This window comes from Macrobrachium nipponense, chromosome 15, assembly GCF_015104395.2.
Source record: "Macrobrachium nipponense isolate FS-2020 chromosome 15, ASM1510439v2, whole genome shotgun sequence".
In the NCBI taxonomy this organism is placed as follows: Eukaryota; Metazoa; Arthropoda; class Malacostraca; order Decapoda; family Palaemonidae; genus Macrobrachium; species Macrobrachium nipponense.
Window position 1 is genome coordinate 74,937,793 of NC_087208.1, and position 12,371 is coordinate 74,950,163.

Here is a 12,371-nt window from a genome sequence, read left to right on the forward strand (position 1 = left end):
TTGTGAAAGACATTCCAGCTTTACCTCTTCAACCTATTATATATATATATAGTATTATATATATATATATAGATATAAAAATATATATATATATATATATATATATATATCTATATATATATATCTATATATAGATATATATATATATACATACGCAAAATCGTGGTTTTTAAGCATATATAAACATATACACGCACACTGTATATGGTGTGCTTTTTATCTGTATTCAAATTTGCATTAGTGTTTTTTCAGCAATGCTAGAAATAGGTACATAGGACCAACGGACTTCAACTTTGATGAGAAGTCTGTGTATGATTCAACTCTTCCTTTTTTCTCTTTTCATCACGTAGACTTTCATCTGAAGCCCAAAACTGTTGTTATAAAAATACCTGTCATCAGCCTATCTCCTCCTCCTCCTCTCCCTCCCAAATATTTGCTCTGTTGTTGCTTTCGGTGGCAGGGTTGGATCAAATACTGACTTTTTACAATTGAAATACAAATACTTTCGTTTAGGATTCCAAAAATACAAAATACAAATACAAATACTTTTATTCCTAAATCTAGAAATACAAATAGAAATACAAATACTTTTCTTCCTAAATCTAAAAATAAAATAAATCACTGGTTCAGAAAATACAAATGAAAATACAAGTACTCTTATTTCAGATTTCAAAGCTACTAATAAAAAATCCTCCTGAAAATTTGCAAACTATATAACATTTTTTCACACAAGTTTATATCTGCATTCTATATATCATAATTACATTTAATCATCATTAATACCCGGAAGGTTTCCGGGCCAAGTTTTGCTCGCTCAGGAGTGTCAAAATTACCGGCCTTACTAAAGACTCTTACAGATGGTGCCGACGGTGGCACAGCACCCTAGAATATTCTTGCAAAAGGCTTCAAAATGCTGAAGCTCTTGTTTTGCACGCCAGCACCTCAGTGGGTTGACGTCAAAGCCAGAACACCTTCTTCTAGGTACGACCTCAAGTCTGCCTTCACCACTGTAGTGTCGCTTGTTGATGCACTTACATTTATTTTCCCAGCTGGTGGCATGTAGGCAAAAAGACGAGGGCGTTTTGCACTCATGTCAGCCTATTGTCTTGATTGGTGCTTATGGTGATGAAAGGCTCCCTCTCTGGAATTGTGTTCTTCAAAGATGACTGAGTTGACTCTGAAATAATTAGGTCCACAATCTTCGAAATCTTTTCCTTTTTATTTCCTCACATGGCAGCCATGCCAGCTTAAAAACTTGGGGTCCAATGACAGCTGCGGCAATGACGTCAGTCTTCTCAAGAAAAACGGATGCCAACCTCTTTTTTATAAAAGACTGTAGTGCTACAGCTAACGCTTGTCACTTGTGTCAGTGCTGCCAATAAACTAAGTACATAACTCACGCCACCAGCTACAGCGAGTGTGACAGGGACGTTAGTGCTATCTCTGTCCAACTACCATCATGGTAGTGGGTGGGGCAGGGATGGTTGTACAGGAACGCGATGTGTACTCGTACGCAATGTGTACGCGACATGTAAATGACCCGTCATAGTTTCGTAAACCATGGTTGTTGACTTCTCTCTCTCTCTCTCTCTGTCCTCAAATGATTTTGACTCGAAATATCAAATATAAATACAAATACAAAATACTTTTTTTTTCTGGGTGCCATGATACAAATACAAATACAGAATACTTTTTCTCTGGATGCTAAAATACAAATACAAATGCAAATACATTAAAATTGTATTTAAAATATTAAAATACAATTCAAATACAAATACAATTGTATTTGATCCAACCCTGCAGTTAGTGGTACTCTTAGGTCGGGTGGCCTGCTCTTTGTTGGGCAGTCTCTTCTCTTCTCACTCAGAACTCTTGCTTTAGGCCCAGCTGAGCTGAGTGTCAGTCCTTTTTTTCCTTTTTTCCTTCTTTTTCAGTATTATTTCCTCCAGTTTCGTATTTCAGTGACTTTTTATTCCATCTTGCTGTTCAACGTCTCAAACTTCTACAGCACGCGTTTCCACCTGTTGCCCCTTTGAATCCCTTATTTGATTAGTTTTCCGCTTTTAATTTTGCCGTCCAACCTCTCTGATTCCACATTTTCACTGCATTGATCATCAAGACGGAATACCATTGCTGGGAGGCGAGTTCATTTTCGTAGCTAATGTTAGGAGTATTTGCACCTGAGAATTCTCAAGATTATTCAGTTGGTGCGGCGGAGGGGGGGACAACTATAGCCTATGTGTATATAGCCCTTAGAACAGGGTCATGGACTGCTGTAGAGGTGAGCTGTTATTGGGGACAGACTCTCAACATTCTTAAAATTTGCATGAAAAGATGAGTAGAGTGCAGATGATTGCTTTTACGTGGCCTGTCTTGGAGCCACGTTGGTGTCAATGGTTTAGTGCACTGGTTGGTCACTGTAGGCAAAAGATTAGGCAAAAGCGAAAAGGATCATTGGCCTTTTCCCAACGCTATAAATGAAAGCGGTAACTGATTTCATAAATATCAATAAACTGTTTAAAAAGGGAATACGGGTTTATCAAACTTTTGCGTTGAGTAAAATAAGTGTATATCTCTTACTGTAATTTATGCAGATATTTTATTCATCGCAAAGCACAGAAATTTTCCCATTTCATTTTACTTTTAACCCATCAAGTTAACTGATATGGGCTGTTATCGTTATTTTTTTTTATTTTTTAGTCTTCAGCAGTAAATTGTGAAGAACCGGCCTTCGGACGATACTAAAATGAATATCCTAGTGTTAAAACTAAGTTTTTGCAGACCATTCAAAGAAATATCGGTAAGCACAAAGGCGTCAGTGAGAGATTCGAGCCCTGGATAAGAGTTGATGAATTCTTCCACGTTGGGAAAGGAAACTCGGCTTTAGGTTAATTAAGATACAATCCCATTTACTCTCGAGAAAGAGAAGTCAGCTTTAGGATAAGTATGTATGGGATAGGGTATTAATGCCTACTTTCACTAGGTCTATATCAAACTGTATTTATCACATGGAAATAGTTATTATTTATTATAATTCACCGGTTGTAACTACAACATGGGAGATATTTGCTTTGTGTGATGGAGCACCGAACAGCATCTGGGGTACTCACTGTCTATTTGCCCGTAGCTTTAAAAGCAATATCAGCTTTGGATTTAAAATACATATTAATGCTTTTCATGGCAAGGGGGCACCTCATTTGATATGATCTATCTTTACGGCAGAGGTGTATTGCGTTCTGACTACTGTTGCAAAACCAGGGCTCATGAATGAGGGTAATTTTGTTGTTTATTGATGCACGAAATGTTTTGGGCCTCTTGATACTTTTAATTCAGCTAATCCACCAGTTTAAAGATTTTAGATCGTCTGTTTATAAATGAGCGCAAAGGTATAGAAATTGAGGTTTGTTCTGTTCATTGACACTTAGATTTGCCTGCACATGAAGAGGCAGACAGCGTATAGCAAAAGAATGACTTACATGTGGATTTCCTCTTGTGTGGAATGACTTCTTGCTCTTAGTTTCAGAAAATCTCTAGTTCTTGTCTAAAGAATCTAAATGGTTTCCGCCTTCCGATATTAAGAAACAGCATTCTAGGTCAAAATATAATGAGGGAAATAACTACTTCATTGATTCTTCTTACATCTACCGGGTATGTTACTTTCACGGTCTGGATGTTGTGCTGTGCCCTTATGATGTAGTTCGTGCAAATCTCTCCATTATCTTTTCCCCCATGCAGAAGAACAAATGATTTCTTCTGCTCATTCGTTTGGGACCTATTCCTTGCAACGAGGCGCGTCTTTCATCCCCAGGTCAGCCACTTACTCATTGACGTTGACTTCAGTGTCGCAGCGCCTTCCTTGGGCACCAGGGTCCATTCAGTTTCTCCAGTATTTGATTATTCAGATGGAGCCTCCTTTTTGAATCACGATTTTTGCACTGAATAACTCTTCAAAAATGCCACTCATTCGATGCAGGACGCATTCTCTTCAGACAACGACATCCTCTTTCCAGTTTTATTCTTGGATCCAGTTGCTTGTAAGCCATTCTCTGCTTCTGTTGCCAAGTAGTATATTTTCCTTTTTTACTCCGTGATGTCGTGTTCGAATTTAATTATAAATTTGTATATATTCCACACTTTCTTAATGGCTTTGTCTTTTTAAAACCAATGAACCTAGATTTATCTGTCGCATCTCCTCTGTCAAACAGTAAATGCCATATTCTCTCATAATAGAAATTTTCAAACGTTTTCTAAATTATCTGAAAATATTTTTCATCATCTCAGGGCTGCACAGGTGTACAGTTGCTTACACTATATGACGGAAAAGGATTTAACATGACTGTTTTTTTTAAAAAAAAAGGTTCACGCTTTTTCTCCTATAATTTTATTTGTGCCTTTAAAGCCCCAAATTCGCTTCCGCCCTCTTCCCCCAATTGGTGGAGGGTCTGCCACCTCTTACCACGTAGTTAACACATTCCACTACAGTTAAACACTTGTTCACTGGTTTTCTATCCTTTCATGGTTTTCCATTTTTCTTTACTTTTTCCTTTAAATGTCTCTCATCTCATGGCGTCTTGAGATTTTGATGACATACAGGAACGTCCTCGTCTGGTTGTCGATCATTTCAATTTTTCCTTTGGAATGCAAGGTAGACATATCGAAATTCGTAAAGAAAAAGAAAAAAAAGAGCACATCCCGATTGTGATCTAGAAAGTGACGTGGACCGGTGGTGAAGCCAGCGCGACAAACTATATCTCTGTGGCCGATGCTGTAAAGTTCGTTTGGATGTTGTAGCTACGCGGTTTATTGTTTAAGCAATTGTTGTAATAAGTATGCTTTTTGGTACAGTGACACGTTAAAGTTACAAAATTAGTTTTCCTAGAGTTTTTCCCAAATTGAATTGCACAAACAGGCAGACAAGCAGACGACCAGTTATTTAAGTTTTGTCAAAGCGAAAGAGCCTTGTTTATAATTGAACAGCACAAAAAGGTAGGCGAACACACTAGGGAAAAAGCTCTGTCAGCAATTTGTTTTCAGAGATAAATTACTTTGTCTCTGTCAGCAATTGTTTTCCAGAGATTAAAAATTACTATTTTTGTCTCTATTTGTATTGTAATTTCCGTTTGCGAAAATTAGACCTATATTTATTTTTTGCATCATGCCCATGATTTCGCTGACTTCTGCACGTGTGCTAGAGCTTTCACACAATATGTCTCTTTCCGAACCGCACTAGAAAGGTCTCTTCCCAACCTTCGTTGTTATTCATTGCAACAAAACAATCTCGGGAGCGTGACTCGACACTCTTTGAAGACCCTGTTCACAAACACTCGGCGGTTGGAGGAAAAGAAGTCAGTGACAGAGCACAGGGGTGTTCACACACAACCGCGCGGATTAACCGCTGCGGATTTCCGCGCTGTTCGAGATACACGCGTTTGTAAGGCCCGTTCACACGAGGCGGTTTTGCATCAGCGCCGATTCTGCCTCGTGTGATCACAGCTTCTACCACTGGCGCCAATCCGGTCTGTTATCAGGTGATCTACTCATATCCATGTGAGAGCAGCGACTGATTTCATTTCATCAAGGTTATCTTCTTGATAGGATATAATACTTTCAATTTTAGATTTAGGTTCTACTACATGATTAATGTCGTTTGTAGGAGCATTGCCACTTACCGCTAGAGACGATGCTCTTTAAGGATATATAGTTTGTAGAGAGTAATGTGGCCAGATTTTTTTCAGTAAAAAGCGGGACATTTAATATATATATATATATATATATATCATATGAATATATATTATATATCATATATAATAATATATATATAGAATATATGATATATATATATATATATATATATATATATATATATATATATAAATACATATATGTAGTATGTATGTATACACACACAGATACTATCATTGTACCTTCGTGACTTTCTCGGCCCTTTATTCTGCCGACATCAGCAGCTGCAAAGGACCGAACTTTATACACTTTACAGTCTACTCTATAATATTCTTTTAATTCACTTCCCCCTTGGGTATCGTAGCAGTCGGAGAAGACGATAGAAGTTGCCAGCTAGTGAAATGGCAAAATTAAACAAAATATCAGTGCTATTTCGTTAAAAATGGGGACCGTTTTTGATTTGTAGCAAAAAAAAAAAAAAAAGCGGGACAAACTCACACAAGTAAAAAAAAAAAAAAAAAAAAAAAGGGCCGGGGACATTTTGCTAACTTTCCTTTAAAAAAAGCAGGACAGACGTTGAAAAAGCGGGACTGTGGTTACATGAGTAGAGAGTGAACGTGGTCTATAAAGACCACTCCTAAAAGTTGTTTGTTCTCTTCATATTGTAGTTATAACTATGATTGCAGAATTTAGCTATTGTCCATTGCATTGCCTCTATAATGTTTGTTTTAGCGATTAATGATGTAGAGACTTCAGAGTTTTATTTTTGTAATTTTAATATAAATTACTGCGATGGTCATAGCTATATTAACAAAACCAATTACTGTCAGGTCACTGGTGATATACCTATTTACTATGGTTGGGGCATAAACTAAAAATCTGGTACTGTTAGTGCTGTGGAGAAAGAGATAATTAAGATTTAGTGTGTGTTCAGAGCTTCAAGGTGTTCTGATGTTAGGGTCAATCAGTATTACAAACAGGAAATAAGTTCTAGTCATGTCCACTGCTATAGAAACTACAATTTTGTTTGACCAAGGATCTGAGGCCGCCATTGTATTATAGGACCCCACTTCGAGTTTGCTGGTGTAACTAATTCTTTCAGCCTCTAGAGCGTGAATTCAGTTATTGGAGTAAGTTCCTTGATCAGAGAAAATTTTAGAGTTGAAAGAACAGAGTATATAAGGTTATGGAAAATGCTGAGTTGCAACATTTTCAAATACCGGTTATGGATGATAAAGATTGATATCAAGGATGAGGGGCATTCCTGGTTACAAAGTCTGTATGATATGGACTGGGGTTCTGAATAAATGAGAGCCGTACATACTACATAAAATCTTTTATCTATATTCGTCCGTACATAGATATGAAGGTAGCGTACAGTTTGTTAATGATCAAGAACATTTATGGACCAATATTTTCCATTCATGTGTTAAGTGGTGCACCAATTTTTATGTGGTTCGTTTTCGTAGGGTAGAGTGTTCGAGTTGTATGATCGCTTACCTGCTGCTGCTTCTTGATAATTCGTTCTGCAGTCTGGTCCTATGTTTAACTTTATGCTTCTTCTTAATGTAAGTTCTGGACCAGTAATCTTATTAGGCCAAGTCTCTCAGGAGAAGTTTGAATGAGACGAACGTCAGAGTTTCTTTCTTTACTGTGCAAAGAATTAGATTTACAAGTAAAATGACAACACTTATAAATCTATTGTTGGACTTGGCAATATTTCTGCTTCTGTACTCAACGACGGCTGCCAGTCTCCTCTCTCGCGTCTTCTGTCAATCTCAACTTGAGCCACCCTCGGTTCGAATTCGGCACCACCTCCTAAGGGCGGTGTAGATCTTGGTTCTCCGCCCGCCCAACTGGATTCTTGATTCGTGGTGTGGTGTTTCCTTATCTTTTCCCCATCCCCTTTTAGGTGGGGTTAACATGTTAATTCCTCCTTTTCCAGGCGGAGTCAATAATTTTAACACGTTAATACCTCCTCCTGGAGGCGAAGCTCCATTATCGAATGAAGCTGAGTAAGTTTGGTGCGAGGTCACAGGTCAAAGATTTTATGACTGTCTTAAGATTTTAATTGCGATGGTGTTATGGTTCATTCCTTTGACTAAGGTTTTGTTGATTAAATTCTGGCTCACACACCAAAGCTCAATTTTCTCTCTCTCTTTCTCGTTATTTTCACTGTACTTTGATTTATTCTCTCTCTCTGTTTTTTACGCTACCCTATTTACTATTATTTCTTATAGCTATCATTACACATGGTGATGACTGCAAAACCAGTCTGATTTAGTTGCGGTCAGGATGTTAGTGATATTTTGAATCCCTATCAGGTTCTAGGCGGCATCAATTGTAGATAATGGATATGATTCAGGCACTGTTCTAATGGGAGTTCTGGTTAATGGTAGTGCGACTAAGGTAGAACTATTGAGTTGCAGTGACGGATGTTGGACAATGATAATGTCATAATGTGGTTAACTTAAGTTCCAAACAAATATTAGTTTGTAAGAGTTACTATGAGATGTCTTGCATACACTAAATGATTTAATAATGATTATTGAGTAAAATGGGACCACCATGCTCCTTGAGCATTATGGAAAGACGAGGATAATTTGAGTTTCTCTAATGAGCTTCAAGTGTTATTGGGGTTTTACCACTGAGCTTTTACTTAGAAGAGGCGTGACAGAGTTACACCACTGGTGGGTGAGGTGTGAGATCTGCGTTTCACCGCTTAACTTTTTAACTTTGTTAGATGAAGGCATGAGATATTTTCACCACTGAGTTTTGAGACTGACGAAGAATGAGTCGAGTTTCGCCATTGAGCTTTTACTTTGATGAGGCGTGAGTACAGTTGCACCACTGAACTTTCAGCCTGGTTAGGCATTTTTGCCACTACACTTTTAGTTGGATGAGCATCAGTTGGTTTCCCCAATAGACATTTAGTTTGAGGAGGTGTTAGATGAATTTCAACACCGAGCTGAGCTTATAGTCTGATAAGGCATGGGTGGAGGTAGACCACCGAGCTCTAAGCTTGGTGAGGTGTGATGTGAGCTGTGTTTCACCTTTGAGTTTTAAGTTTGATGAGAGATGAAGTTGAGTAGTTTCACCATGTAGGTTTTAGTATGATGAAGTGCAAGTTTAATTTTGCTCTTGAGATTTAGTGTGATGAGCAGGGACGGAGCCTGACATTGTGAACATCTGGGGCTTAGCCCTGAGGGGGTTCTGGGGGTCCTTCCCCCAAAATATTTTGAATTTTATAGATGCAATTTCCTGCGTTCTATTCCATTTTAGGGTGACGTGCTGGACATTGGCAAATCCTAATCCCTTCTCATTCTTAGACTAAATTTTTAGTTGCAGAGGCTCCAGAAGACAGTGCTATTTAACAGACAGTAACAATAACTATTTAACTATTGACTCCAAGAGATTTTTTATGTTAACTACAATTGCAAAATTGAGACTTATAAATGTGAGACTAACTTTCAGTTGATTCAAAGTAGGATTGCAGAGATGGATGGTTTGAGTTAAATAATCAATATGTCAAACATAGATATATATTTTTTCATCTCTTGGATTTTCATTATATGCCGTGAACCTCAACATTTTAATATAAGGTAACATTTTTAGGTAACATACAACACTATAAAGTAAACAGACAGAATTAGAATTAAAGAACGGATTTCTGACATTTCAAACAACGCTGGTGACCTGTTTTATGAGAGGGGGAAGAACTATCATAGCAGCCTAAACTAGCCAGCGCTGATGTAGGCTGTCTAGCTTAAGGCGGGACTGCTCCCGGTTACTGCTGCCGTAACTTAGAAATGACTGACCTGAAACATGTGACAAGTCTTTGGCTGGTACTGATGCTACTATGGTATCACTGGATGTTGGTTTTGTAGAGAAATTCCTAATGATGATGGTTACACACCCAGAGGCTACTTGAACAGGACTGCTGTCCTGCCAGACTCCGGTGTTTAGAACACTTGAGTGCACAATGTATCTGCTGACGAAATTCTTTTGTGTAACGAACAAATTATTTGCCCTGAATGAAAAATCGTTTATGTCTGTTTACTATGAGATTCACAGCCGGTGTCCCGGTGTTTTTCCGGAATAAAATTTTATCAACGTAACTGACAAAGATGACACTTTGTCACAGGGTATCTTACATCCCTACTTAATTTTTTATTGTTTTCTGTATTACGAAAGTTGTATCATTTTGGTAGTTAAGAGTAACACCGACGTCTTTTAGACATAAACAGCAAACTCAGAGGCATGTCTTTTGACGATTTAATGTCGTAAGTTATGAAGTCATTAATGCTTGCCTCCTCGATGGATAATTGGCTGTTCGTGAAAAAGTCTCCTCCTCTGGCAACAATGAAATACAACCAATATTCCTTGTTCACACTTTGTAGTAGTATATAGGATTAATTCCAACTTTGTAGCAGCATATAGGATTTATTCCAAGAGGTCGAGTGCTAGGATCCTTGAAGAAAAGGGTTTCCACAAGTAATCCGAGGAATTACTTTCTGTCACTATTTCTCCTTTGCTTTATATGACTAAAAATCAATTTACAAGTTGAAGAAAACTTTGGCATTCGTTGAATAACTCTTTTGTTATTTTTCCTAATATGACAGGGATGATCATTTTGATAAATAGAAAATTGCATATGATTAGATTCCTGGATTATAGACTTTAAACGTCAAGCCAAACACTGGGACAGCAAAGGTCATTCAGTGATGTATCATAACCCATGACACTTTTTTTTTTTTTTTTTTTTTTTTTTTTTTTTTTGGGGGGGGGGGCGGGGGGGGGGGGGGGGGGGGGGGTGGCAAAGCAAGTTTTAATGTTGTTTCGCAAGTTATATTTTACTCAGAAATCAACAACCATTGCTTTATAGAGCATATATAATTATCTTTCTGCACCTTATGGAAGTCAACATATGACGAAAACTTGGTAGCCTTCGATGTCCGGGTGTACTCCTTCCCCAAAAAAGGGCCCTATTATTCATTTACCTGTTCAAGCTTACGTAGGGTTTGCCACGGGCCTCCTCACTTCTAAACAATTGTGCAAGTAGAATGATAAAAGCTGTCCTGCAACCACGGAGTCAGTGACTTATCATAGCCACCATTCTCGAAGCGTAGACAAGGTACAAATCATTCAGAATTTCAGAGACAGCTGTTTGTCGACATCACTTTGGGAGGAGTCATCACGACATATATTTTACGTCACATATACTTTTGAACCCCCTTACATTAGAGTCTTCCGCCACTGTCTTCGGCTGTTTTATTTTACTCTTATGAATATACTTTCTTCTAGGTGATAAAGAATGCTGCCGAAAATTAGGTAGGGATGTAATGTATAGTATGGCGAAGTAGTATCTTTGTCAAGTGCACAGAAAAAAAGTTATTCCAGAAAAACACCGGGACAAAGGTTTTGAATCTCATAGTAGTTCCAAGTAATAAGTTATGCACTAATTTTACAAGAAGCCCAACACCTGGATTGATATGTATATAGTATATATATAAGTATTATATATGTATATATATATAATATATATATATATATATATATATATATATATATATATATATGGTATATATATAAAGTCTATCACATTACCGTGATTCATATACATACATCGAGCTACAAATTTCCTATAATATCTAATTCGCTCTAGCTCGGAATTAATATATTTTCATATATGTTTAACCGAAAGGGAATTTTTTAGTCGATAAGAGATTTGTCGGCTCACGGGTTCGCGCCCGGGAGCCGACAAATCTCTTGTCGACTAAAATTTCCCTTCGGTTAAACATATATGAAAATATATTAATTCCGAGCTAGAGCGAATTAGATATTAAAGGACATTCGTAGCTCGATGTATATATATATATATATATATATATATATATATATATATATATATATATATATATATATATTGTCCTCTGGGATGAGATTGGTGGTGGTTTCATGGTTTTTCTTACCCAAGCTGCGACCCATAAACAGTCGGCTGACCACCAAGTGCCTAATTCGCTGCTGAGTTCTGCAGAAGAACAATTTTTTTTCCCTTTTGGTGGGAAAGTTGTCATTCTGTTCCACGGGTGATATTGATGATAAGATGATAATGATCAATCCCTGCTTGAAACTGGAGGACATTTATTCAGTGGCTCCATTGTTAAAAGTTTGATTGAGATTTCGTATAAAATTAGTAATTGATATATATTATATTATATATATGACACACATATACATATACTTACAAGGAAATTGAACAGATTTCCCTAAACTCAACAGATTATTATGGCAATAAAAATACATGGTTCTGGTTAAGATAATGAATATAGTCTATCCGTCTGTGTATGTTTATGACGTGGGAGGCTGCTCAGCATCTATGACAGACAGAACTTGACTCTTGTCGTTTAGAAGCGCATTTATGAACGCATTTTTTAACCCACACTTGACGACTTCATCCCAAAACCTACTGCATGCCTAAAACGAAATTTCCTGACTAATCATCGTCAGCGAGATGTTTGATAAGTAACAACTTTAACATCAATATATTCTGAGTGATTAGTAACGATTCTCAAGAGAATAAACTGCCACGTGAAAATGCAGCTCACTGAATTTGCTTTGTCATGTTTCTGGCGCGTCATGTTGGCATGCATTTTCAAAAGATCAGTCATGACGAGGTATTTCAGTGA